Source organism: Coenobita brevimanus, chromosome 24 (genome assembly GCF_032717465.1).
Source record: "Coenobita brevimanus isolate Jiangsu-jjx chromosome 24, ASM3271746v2, whole genome shotgun sequence".
NCBI lineage: Eukaryota > Metazoa > Arthropoda > Malacostraca > Decapoda > Coenobitidae > Coenobita > Coenobita brevimanus.
The window spans coordinates 43774195-43787381 of NC_136977.1; positions in this window are offsets into that span (position 1 = coordinate 43774195).

Here is a 13187-nt window from a genome sequence, read left to right on the forward strand (position 1 = left end):
CTCGTCCGAGGCGCTTTATTTGTTTGTTTAGGAAATTTTTGATAACTGATAAATTTGGGTATAATAACGTAACGAAAAAAAAATCGCTCGTTATGACCAGATATTGACGACTTCTGTATATTATTCTGGGAAAGAATCTGATACGTCTTGGTAAAAACATGCGTAATGGTGGAGATCACAGGTTAGGCTCGGCTGTTTTTATATGTTGATCATCTTTGAGATTGTGTGAGGGCGAAAACTATTAAGAGGGAAGTAGAACACAGTATTTTAAAGAGACTGGGGAGATTGGAGGAGCTTTCTGATGACTGGGTATTAAAGATCTGATAAGATTTAGAATTATATAAAATTGTACTTAATACTTTGTTGGATCTTTTGTTTATCATCTTAAGTTCTAAAATATAGTGTCTTATTTTATAACAAATTCATAGATAATGGAGTATTTTTCATGCTATTTTCCAGTTATCGGTCAGGTCAGTATTACTCGTGAGCTATCTGACTGGAGTTTATGAACACCGGATTATCAGTCAGTTTTATGGGCTAAATTATCTTGAAAATTATCCGTGACAAGAAAAAATAAATAGTACATTCTTTTTTCTTACAGTTAGCTTAACTCCTCTCCTCTGTCGCATCCACTGTGTACCTTTATCTCAGACTCCTTTCTTCATCAAAGTTGCCTCGTACCTGAGTGAGCAGGAAGGTGGCTGAGTGGAGATTTTCATGCTGCCTCAAGTGGTGATCAGAGGCCTCTCGCTCGACTCCAAAGGTTTACACAGAATCCCGCGAACTGAAACAGCTTTTCCGCATCATGAACCAATAATGGCCTCTGTTTAGTTGGTGCGCTGTATTTTCTTCGTCGTTGAATACTCAGTGTTTCAGTCCGTCTACTGAGAAAAGGAAAGGTGTAAGAAGAGAAAGAAGAAGTGGAGAGTGTATAAAAAGCAAAAAGGTAAATGTGAAGATCAACGTGTATAAGTGTGAGGTTCCTTAGCAGACATCCCACCACTGACTGACCCCATCATTCACCACAACATGATGACTGAAGTGCATGATGCCAAGCACTACCTTAACCCAGAAAAAAAATAATAGCTGTAATGCATGACTTGCCCTACTAATCAGATTAGACTTAGCCTGCAGTGATGGATATTGGGCCTAATCCTATCTGTCTATCTATCTATTGCCAGACGCCTCAATCTCGTATGGGGTGGCCACAAACAAATCGCCTCCACGTCGCCCTGTCCCCCACCATTTCACTGCCCCGCTCCCAACTCACACTCCCCTCTCTCATATACCTCTCCACCCCATCCCTTCATCTCATCCTCGGCCTCCCCCTCCCTCTTCCCCCCTCCACCTCACTCACATACACTCTCTTCGTCAGTCTCTCACCCTCCATCCTCTCCAATGGCCAAATTACCTTAGTGTGTTCCTCATAACGCTTCCTATCACATCCACATCCACACCACAACGCTCCTTTATATCCTCATTCGTCAGCCTGTCTCTCCATGTGACTCCACAGGCTCCTCTTAAATAACTCATTTCCACTGCTCTCACACTTGACTTGTGTCCTTCCAACAACGCCCAAGCTTCACTTCCATATGTTAGAGTTGGTATCACAATACTGTCATGTAGTAACTTTTTCACTTTCATGCTCACATCCCTGTTTCTTATCACTGCTTTCAAAGAGCCAGCAACCTTTCTTCCCTGCTGTACCCTTTCAAGCACTTCACCCTCCAAACCTCCATCCTTACTCATCACACTACCCAAGTACTTAAACGTACTCACATTTTCCAATTCTTCACCATCCAACCTCGCTGTACATTCACTGATTTCACCTCTCTCAAAGACCATCACTTTACTCTTCCCTACATTCACCTTTAGATTCTGTTTCTTACACACTCTCCCAAACTCATCCACCAAGCCTTGAAGCTCCCATTCGTCTTCACTCAACAACACAGTATCATCTGCAAACAACAGTACAGGGAGTTTCCAAACACTATCCTCTCTCACCAGGGCCACTCCAACATCCACTACCCTACCTTGTACTTCTTTTATTACCCCATCCATGTACAGATTGAACAACCATGGAGACATGACACATCCCTGTTTCAACCCAACCTTCAAAGTGAAAAATTTATAGTTCACCATCCACACGCACTGCAGCCTTAGCACCATCATACAAACTCTTCACAGCATTCAACAACTTCCCATCTACTCCATATATTCTTAATACTTTCTGCAATCCTTGTCTATCCACCCTGTCATATGCTTTCTCCAAATCCATGAAAGCCGCATACAACTTCTTTCCCTTCTCTAGAAACTTTTCCACTAAAGATCTAAGAATGAATATCTGATCTACACAACCTCTTCCCTTCCTAAAGCCTCCCTGCTCTTCTCCAACTAATTCCTCTGTTCTTTCTCTAACTCTGTCAATAAGTATCCTACCATACACTTTTCCTATTTTACTAAGAAGACAAATGCCCCTATGATTACCACACACTTCTTTTTCCCCTTTTCCTTTGTACAAGGGAATAATTATACCTGACTTCCAATCCTCCGGGACTCTACCTTCCTCCCAGGCCAATCTGCACATCTTCCACATCCATTCTACTACTATCTCTCCCCCATGCTTCAACATTTCACCACACACTCCATCAATTCCTGGGGCTTTCCCCAATTTAACTTTCTTCATTGCTTCCACAACTTCTATCCTACTGATTTCTTCCTGTCTTCTCACCTCCCTCCTTCTCCCAGCCATTCCCCAGCCACTTATACTTGCATTACTTCCATCCTGTATGTTCAACAATTCCTTAAAGTGTTCTCTCCATCTGCTCACTTTTTCTCCCTTCTCCACTAGTAATCTACCATTTTTATCTTTCACTCCCCTGGTAACCTCACTTCCACCCTGTCTTACTTTCCTCACCTCTTTCCAGAACATTTTCTTACAGTCCCTCCACTTTACACTCAAATTCCTTCCAAATTCCTCATCCACTCTCTTCTTACTCTCTCTTACTAATCTTTTCACCTTTGTCTTTCTTTCTTCATGTAACTCTCTCTTCCGCCTCTCAACTTCTTCCACGCCCCTATTTCTCATCCATTCATTGTATGCTTTCTTCTTTTGTGCCACAGCCTGTTTCACCTCTTCAGTCCATCACGCTGTTCCTTGCACCCCCTCCGTCTTCTCTTCCTCCCACACACCGCATCACATGCTGCACATATTTGTTCTGTAAATATCCTGCACACATGTTCCACGTCCCCCATCTGCTCCAATTCATATTTGCCCAATCGTTCCTCCACTTCTTTCTCATACTCTGCCTTTTTCTCATCCTCTTGTAACCTTTCCACTCTCCTTGCAACTACTCCTTCCTCTCGCCTTTCCCTTCTTCTATTCCTCCATCTTACTTGGATCCTAATTCTGGCCACCACCAAGTAGTGGTCAGAAAGTCCACTCCCCCATCCTCTATAAGCTTTTGCATCCATTACACATCTTCGCATCCTTTCATCCATATACACACAATCAATCATTTCCTTCTTTTCATTCAGTTCACCACCCACCCTTCTCATCACTCGCCATGTATACCTGTGGATCATTTTATGCCTGAAGAGGGTACTGGCTATCACTAACCCCCTCCCAGCACAAATGTCCACTAACGCACTGCCATTCTCATCTATCTCAGCAGGCACACCCCACTCACCAACTATTCCATCCACCTTCACATTCCCTACTTTACCATTCATATCACCGATCAAAAACACTCCCTCATTCCTTCCAAACTTTTCCATGTACACTTCCACATTTGTCCAGAACTCTTCTCTCACTCTGCTAGCACGATCTTGCGTTGGCGCATACACACACACAATCGCCCACATTTGTATTCCAACTTTCAACTTTACCCACACAATCCGTGACCCAACTGATCCATACTGTTTTATGCTCTTCTTCCATCTTTTACTCACAACTATAAATACTCCTTCCTTTGCCCTCTCATTCTCACCTACTCCTGCACATATACCCCATCCATACTCCCATTCTCTCACACTTTCTCCTCTCCATTTTGTTTCAGTTATTCCACATACATCCACTTTCGCACCTTCAAGCACCTGGACAATCTCTCTCTCTTTCACCTCATTATTCGCTCCTCTTACATTCCATGTACCCTTTACCAAGTCCTTTGTCCAGTCCTGGGTCGTCATCGTTAGGTCAGTCCTTGTCCGAGGCTTCTTGTTTGTTTTTTTAGTTAGTTGTTTTCCGGGGAGGGGCACTAACCCTCCGCCAACCCTTTTAGTCCCCTTTTACGACAAGCAGGGATACTGGGGGAGTATTCTTGAAACCCCCCCTACCCCCGAGGGGGGTAAATTTGTAAATTTTCATGGCGTTAACCCTGTCATGGTCGAGACAACTCTAGTATTGTATTTTAGCTTACACCAGAAGATTGTATTTAGCTTAGTGTGGGACAAAGAAGCCTGAGTGTTAATATTGTCTGCACTAACTCTTATTGACGGGACGGCTGTAATGTTTTAGTCCACCCAACGCCGGACGATTTTGTTCATCTGAAAATGAATCGTTGGAACCTAAGTGTGTTTAGATCTTTCCTGAACACTTCCCCAGCCTCCCCATTTGTTTCTCTTAGAGCGATTTATTTACCAAGGTTTTGCCAGCTCCAAAAAAAATTTCCTTTAGTTGTAATTCATCCTCCGACAGGCGTCAGTGAGTTGATGGCGCTTATGATCCTGTTTGAAATGCCCAAAATACCTCGGAGGTCCTAGAGTTCAAGGGTTTTAAAGATCTTCCCTGAACACTTCCCCAGGCTCGCTCATCTAGTTCTCTCAAAGCGATTTATTTTGCAGTGTTTTACCAGTTCATACGGGCAGGTTTTTTTGAGCTCCCAAGTACAGGACATCCATCGCCTACTCTGACTGATCCCTTTATTACTCAAGTCAAATAATAGACTGTGCTGAGGCAGGACTAGGAGCCGTTTTACAGACTCTCTTAAACTTGAGCTCTGTATAAGATCTGTATAAAATTGCTTGTATATATGTTGCTCTCACTTATACAGCTACCATACACTTCACATCCAAACTGCCGTGGATATTTCAGGAGAACAGTACAAGCGAAGTAAGTGCATACTGGTGCAGATCTTTCACAAATGTTTCCTCAGATCACGGAACCCGGGGACCAAACTTGCGGTTTCTCTGAGGTAACATTTCGAGGTGGTGGGTGCTGGATAGGAGACACAGCTGCCGCGTCCAATTTGCTGCTGTAGTAGCATCAATACGGTTCTCGGACTGGTCATTGCTGGACAGAGTTTGTGTTAACTTTCGTCTCTGTTCGCCTAACAAAATAATTAGGGGTTTGTAACACTGACTGCAGCGGGTCCTAGTATAGCTCCTTCTTATTCCCTGGGAGCTCCATAGGGCCGGAGTTGTGGGCGTCTGAGGCTAGGCTGCCCCACTACAGATCATTTAAAGCATAAGAGACCATCCTACGCCTCGAGCAGCGTTTTACATGATGTACAAACCTTCGGCCATTTCTTAAGTTTAGACCGTAGCATGTCAGCAGTTTGCCTCATCCACTGTACCTCCTTAATGACCTCCGTGCACTCAATAGGCACAAATCTTACCCTTCTGCTGTAGGGTCATTACCTGGCCATAAAGGTGGGGAGGGGACATGGAAGGTGGTGGATGCTAGGAAAGGGAGGGGGAAGCGTTGATGCCCGGTCCCCCCATCCCAATCACCAGCGTTAGGGGTATGATCCACCGCCCCATTCCTCGTTTATGTCCACCCCCTGGGCTTAATAGAGCTGGGGGTATGGGGGACGGGGAGAATGGGTGTGGGTGTGGGTGTGCCGAGGGAGGGAGAGGAAGGGAGAGGTGGGGATATTTTAAAGGGACGGGCATTTTTGGAGAGTGTGGGAGAACGGAGTGAGGGGCAGTTGGCAGGAGTGGATGTGTGAGAGGAATGCAAGGAGCGTGTAATGGTGAACGTGTGTGTGGTCGCGGGAGTGGGAGGGAGAGGGGGTTTTAGAGGAAGGGGGTTGTGTGAGGAGAGTGTAGAGAGAAGTTTAAGCTGAAGGTAGGGAGGTAATGGAAATGTGGGGAGGATGGGAAATTTTCACTTTCGAACGGTCATTTTTTTTTTTTTCTAACTGACGTAACCTAAACTAACTAAATCTAACTTAACTAACCTAACCCACCCTAACGTAACATAACTAACCTAACTAGGGGTGCGACTGTCCGATGGGAGTATGGGATTTTTTTTTTTTTTTTATGGAGGGGATGGGGCGGGCTATGTGGTGCGGGAAGTATGTGAGGGTAGAGTATAAAGAGGTTGGGGTTGTGAGAGAACGGGTGGGAAGCTTGTGAACGCGTGGGTGTGTGTATGAGGTGGGTGGGGGAGGAGAGAGGGAGTCTTAGAAGATGGAGAGGTATGTTTAAAAGAATGTAGTGAGAGGGTAGAGAGGGAGAGAACAGTATAGAATGGAGAAGGTAAAGGAAGGAACTGGAGAGGAAAGGAGGATAGGAAAGGAAAGAAGGGGGATTTCCCAGACTCCCACTGAGGCTTTGAGGTTGATGCTCAGAAACTTACACCTTTCAGGAAAAAACACATAACCAGACCCACACCATACAACAGACTGCAACCAATACTGTATCTTCTGTTTCACCGATTGCGCATTGTAACAGTCGTATGCCCCCAACTCCTCTTTATCTTTATTCTTTACAGTAGATAAAGAAGGAATGAGAGATGAAGAGAAGTAATGACGAAGTCAGTATGCACTAAACCGGACATCCACCTCAATAAAACTCGCATTATTTCTCACTTATACACAGCTACCCGCGAAAGATAAACATTTATTTACGACTCGGGTCAATAGGCATTAATTACCACGTAGTTTACACGCTTGAAAATATATTAACGAAGATCAGTTAGCCTACAGATAATATTAAAAACAATGAACTTATCTATGTTTTTGCACAAATGATGATGATCGCAACTTTTTCTCCACTGCTATAGGGCTACCAAGCGGAGATAAACATTGACATTAATTACTATGTACTTACACCTTTAAAAATATAATTAGGAAACTCAAATACAGCTAATAAGAAAAAGTGCCGTTATTGTTATTTGCGGGTTGCTGGTGGTGATTGCAATTTTTTTCACATGCACAGCTGTCCGGCAAAGATGAACATGAACATTATTTACCACGTACTTGCACTCTTAAAAATATAATAACAGGGCTCAGGTACGGTTAATGATAAAAACGTATGCTGTTATTAATGTAAATGTGCTGCAGGTGGCTATGATTACAGCTTAAAAAGCGTCCAGTGAGTTAAGCTGCAAAAGGCATTATCAGTGACCATCCAGATTACACTCCGCTGGCCGCCCCTCAACTCACACCCTAACTCATTCATAATTATGCTGCGGGGAAGGGGGAGATGGGGAAAGGGGGAGATAGGTGGGGGGTTATGTGGACCGGGGAGGGGGGGAAGATGGGAAAGAGGGGTAGAGAGGGGTAAGGGTGACAGAGGTGTGGGGGTACAAAATAGGGCGGAAAGGTGTCTTACTAGGGAGAGGATAGGGTGCGCTAAGGGAGACAGAGAGATGAGGAGGAGAGCTTGGAGGGTGTAAGGGGGAAGGGGGAGCAGAAGGGCTGGAGGTCTTGGTGCCCCTTCTCAAATACCATCATCACTAACACCCTCACTAGCAAGGATACCAGGGGGCAAGGAAGGGGAGGGGGAGAGAAAGGGAGGGCAGGAAGGGAAGCAGTGGGGTAAGGAACACGATGATGGAGGATAGGGGTGTTGGAGGAGCAGGGAGTAGGGGAACAGAGGTGGGGGAGGTAAGGGGGCAGAAACAGGGCAGAAAGGTAGAGTCGCAAAGAAGGAAGAGATGTTGCTGTCACTTCTTAAATATCATCGCTAACATAACCACCAGTCATTACCACTAACCCATCGTCACCACCACTGTTACTACCACTATCTGCATCCACTGTTATCAGAGTTTTATATGACAGGTGGGGACGTTCACCATCCACTCACTCGATACGGTGCTGCTCTTAGGTGGCTGCCCTTTCAACTCCTCCTTCCTTCTTTCCATCCTTCCTCCTATGTTCTTCTTTCCTTCCTTCATTCATATTCCTTCTGTCTATGTGTGACTCTACACTGGGTGACAAACCAAATGGTTTTCTCTACACAAGGAAACCATTTACTACGCTGGGTGGTAACCATATAACCAAGCTATGGCGCCTGGTGGTTTAGTGAATAATTAAGGCGCTCCAACCGGATTGAGCCTGTGTAGGTTTATATCTAAGGAGTGGTTGGGGTTTATTGCTCACATTAATGCCACTGAGCGATGAGTGTGGCTAGCCACTCTCATCTTAATTATCAGGACCAATTTGCCTAGCCCCGGGCTCCTGCGCTCCTCATGAGGCAACACAGGATTAAATGAGGTATGTATGTATGTAAATGATACCATCACTGTCTACATTTTCCTTATATGTATCACACGAATCATGACTACCACAATCAGCATTACTCTTATCAGTGTTTCAGATATTATCATTTTTACTACCGGTATTTCATCATCATATTTATTATCATTGTCATCATTGTTGCTACAGCCCTCACCCTCAGTGTAACCATCACACCACCACCACCACCATCTGCACACGGCTACCAGGCATGACCACCACAGTTAATGGGACCGCATCACATAACGGTACCATGAGTGCCCATTTCCATCTGCGCCACAGCTGTTAGGAGATGGCTACTTCTACCTCCACAGCTTACTCTCCACGTGCTATCCACGTACTCGCCTCGTATACTTCACGCACTATCCGTGTATATATTAGCCGTGTTCATGAAAAACACAAGGGTAAACATTTTTTAAAGTTTGGCAATATTTAAAAATTGATAAGGACAGTACCATTAAGGAAAAGAAACTGTTTTGAAGATCATGTTTACAATTAAAAACAAAATCAGGCCCTTTCATGAAGTTAAGTGTTAAGGTTATTGTCTGATGAATCTGTTGTTGTTGCTCAACCCAGGTCTGTCTGATCGAGCACACATGTCGACCCCGGGTAAGCTTCCGCTCCTATGGGATTATCCCATAGGTTCCCTACACCGCTGATGTGTCTGCCTCTTAGTGTGGCGTATATTCTGCAGTGCTCCATTGTGTGTGTTATATAATGTGGGCCTAATAGACAAGCTGGGCACGTGGCATATGTGATTCCACCCAACCCAAATCTATTATGGTAATAGAGGAGGGCTGGCTGGTAAATCTCTAAAATCCGTAATTATTACTTTTTTCTGCGACCAGAATACAATTATACTGATAATGCCTGAGGTTTGTGATGCTTTTACCAGTCCACGGTGAAATGCCCATCTGGACACGGGCACACCTACATGCGGTCTTTTTGCAGCTTCTGTTCTCTAACCTCTGTTCAGTTTGAGGCCTTCATCCTTTTTAGTTCTGTGATGTATTCTTTGTCTATGCTTCTTTCAGTCGATTTAATGTGGCATGTGTGAGACTTTTCACACTGGAATATTAAGACATTGCCCTTATATACATCTTCATTACGAGAAAGCTTATCTTACTAGAATAAAGTATCTGGTGGAGGCAAGAACCAACTAATAAGACGTCATTACTCAGAAGGAGTTAACAGCACACACACAATGTCTTTCTAATAAAGATGATTGTCGGTTTCTCTGACCCAGAAATTATGCAAAACACACACACACACACACACACACACACACACACACACACACACACACACACACACACACACACACACACACACACACGAGACTCGAACTGTCTCGCTTTATTTGATCTGAGACTGGTATGCTCATTACTGCAGAGCAAAACAGTGGCTGTCCTCCCCTGCCCTACCACGGTACCTTGTTATTTTGCTCCCCCCCCCCCACGCAAGCACGCACCCGCGCGCGCGTGCCGGGGCTGTTGTCTTGTTCTGACGGAGTTACCACTAGCATTCTTTTTTTTACTTTGTTCTTGCCACAGCGACACGATTTTATTCAGTCTGGGAAACATCTCTCGTACCAAATGAGTTAAATGACCTCCTTTACTCCCGTCAGTACGTTGACAGCTTTGTTATATCCTTAGTTTTGTAGTGACGAGTTAGAAGGGCTCTCCAGTAGATTATATATTTATGAGGTCGTCATTCCTCTTGCTATCTCCAGAAGATTTTGTTCCGTGTATAGTGGGTTAAGCATTGAGGAATAAGTCGCCATTAAGAAAGCCGGCCAGGTGTAGCAAAGATCCTGGCTTAAGCTTTGCCAGGACTTCAAACACTTGATTATTAAGCCTTCGGTCTCGCCTTCAAGATTACATTGGCAACACTACATTTTTTTTTTTTTTTTTTTTTTTTAGCCTGGCCACTGGATGTTCTGTGGGAGTTCTCGTGTGTGTCGGTTTAACATAGTTTGGTTTTAGTGTGTCTTAAAAGTGTTCATTTTGGTGTTTGTGTCTCGGAACGATCCTCATTTTAGAGCCTCAATTTCTGTACCTTTCGCACTGTGTTAATGAAATTTTTGTAACATTCTGAATCTAGTGTCCACCTCTTTAATAGCCAGATTCTTGTTTTCGTATGCTTGTAACATCAATTTTTATATTTTCAATCCTCCTACATTCATATCTTAGTGGCTATGTTAATGAAAAAAGCATCGTTAATCAGGCAGTCAATAAAACACCCACACGTGTTCATTTTTGTGACATCCACGGTTTGGCAATTATGTCTACAGACCGTCTACATTGCGTATTTGTTTATTTGTTTATTTATTTATTTTGTAGGATCTGTATTTTAGCGTATTTGTCCCTGTAACACACGTTTTCGTTACATGTCGTTAAAATCAGTACTGTGTTCATTATATATGTGTTTTGTATTGTTCACGTTCAATTATTTCCCCGTAGGATCCGTATAATACTGCATCTGTCTCTAACCCTCACAGTTTTGACCTATATTCTCGTTGGGTAAGGAAACTCCCTAACACCTTTTCCGAAGCGATTCATTTTGCTTATTACACCTTGCTGTCCTACTCTGTGTTATATAAATCCTTCTAACTTAGCCATACTCAACATAAATAAAGTACAAAATGATATTAAGCAGCCATATCCAAAAATAAGTCGCTGAGGAGGAGGTAATAGGGAACAAGAATACAGGTTTTGATGTTTACACGACAAAAACATAAGTATATTGGCCTTTTTTTTTTTTCGTTTACGATATCATAGTCAACACACTATATTCCAGCCAACGCCAGACGATTTATTGGTCTGAGAGTGAGTCGTGGGGGACAGAGTTGTCGTAATATAACATTTATACTTTTTCCAACATCCACATTTTGGCGACTGTATTTAGAGTCTCCGTAGTTTTTGAACTGTTTCGAAGTGAGAGGCGACACAGACGATTCTAATGCCTTTCTCTCTCCTGCTATAATTTTCTTTCCTGAAATGGACCCGACCCGACGCGCGTTCCTGCCATTTGGTACTGAGCGCTCCTACAACCCTGGGTCAGGATGCACGCCACACACGCACTTAACGGGAGGATCCAGCAGTCGTGAAAAGAGAGGCTCTGAGAGTGTATTTACCTTTCGATATTTTTCATTTTTATCCTTTCTACCTCCAGATGATTTTATTCAGTCCAAGGAAGGCCTCTTGATGTGAAGGAGTTAATGGAGGTTGTATCTGAACTCCCCTGTTTGAAAAGGTGAATAAAATCGTCTGGAAATGGAACAGAAATAAGAAATACTTCATTGGAGTGAAAGTGATTGAGGCCTCAGTAGGGAGGTTCTTAAATCTGTTTGTAAATCTAATCTCAAAAATGTTTAGTTGACATCAGTGACATAAAAGAAGAGACTGAAGTGCAATGTGCGGAATCATTCGCTAAGGAAGAAGTGCCACGAAATCCCCAGCACCATTCAGAATGCAACCCTAAGTCTGGCTGTGATGTCCTTGCCGGGACGTGTTCATATTCCTTTAGTAATATACAAGAGGATACTGAAATGTAATATGCAGATTAAATCGCTAAGGAAGAGGTGCAACGAAGCATCTGTGCGACCCTAAGTCTAGCTGTGAGTCCTCGCCCTGACGTGTGTAGTTATGGGGGTGATGGATGGGGTTTCATGGCCCGTAACTCAGAGCCCACAGGACCACCCCTCCGCCTAACTCCCCTCTTCCGTGTACCCTGTGGGGGGCTTATTTACGGAGACGGGGAGGGGACAGAAGGTCAGTCCCCAGGGTGCCCATAGCTCACAACTTATTGCTTTCTTTCTTTCTTTCTTTTTTTTTCGATTTTGTAAAGTGACTGTTATTCCGTCTCGCCACCCCACCCCACTTTTTTTTTTTTTTTTTTTTTTTGTCAGGTACCGTTTCTCCTCGTAATGTGAGAGAGAGAGACGTACAGGGATTACTACAGCTTATGCCTCATTCTTTTTTCTCTCTGCCGTTCCCTGTTCACATCTTTCTCCTTTGTGTCTTCAGTTCTTCTTTCAGCCCTCCTTTATTCCTGATCTTGGGAGGCAGAACGGCCCATAGGTATTGACTCACTGACATAGAGGGGACATCACAGCTCCTTATGTCAGTGTGTTTTTCCCCTCTTATTCTTCACCCCTTCGTGTCTCTTGTCCAGTCCCGTCTTTGCTCTCACTCGTCGTTACTATTCGGTCTGATTTTTCACACTGACAGAGAAAGAAAGTGGTCTAATCCTAACACAGACGTCTAGGGAACACTATAGCTCGCAACCATATATCCTTTCCTTGCTATTCTGTACTCCTTTGTGTGTCTTGTATAGTCTCATTCCTACCTGTGTTTGTCTACCATTTAGTCTGCTCTTTCACACAGACAAAGAGAGAGGAGAAGCTGGTCCAATCCTTACTGACAGAGGCAAAGGCGCCCATAGATTAAACCATATATCTCTTTGCTGCTGCTGGTTACTGCTCCCTTCTCCTTTGAGGTTTCTCACTACCCACGCTGAAATGCCACCTCATCCCCATGACTGTAAGAGTAAATGACCTGATCCAGATTGACTGTGAAATGTAGAGAAAAGGAGACCTGAGACCGAGGAGAAAAAAGATCATTAGATTGTGAAAGGGAAATGGCGGTGAACAGAAGCTTGCTAGACCTTTGAGTATGGAGAACATGCTCAGCTGAAAAGCACCGCAGGACTTTAGAAATAAAA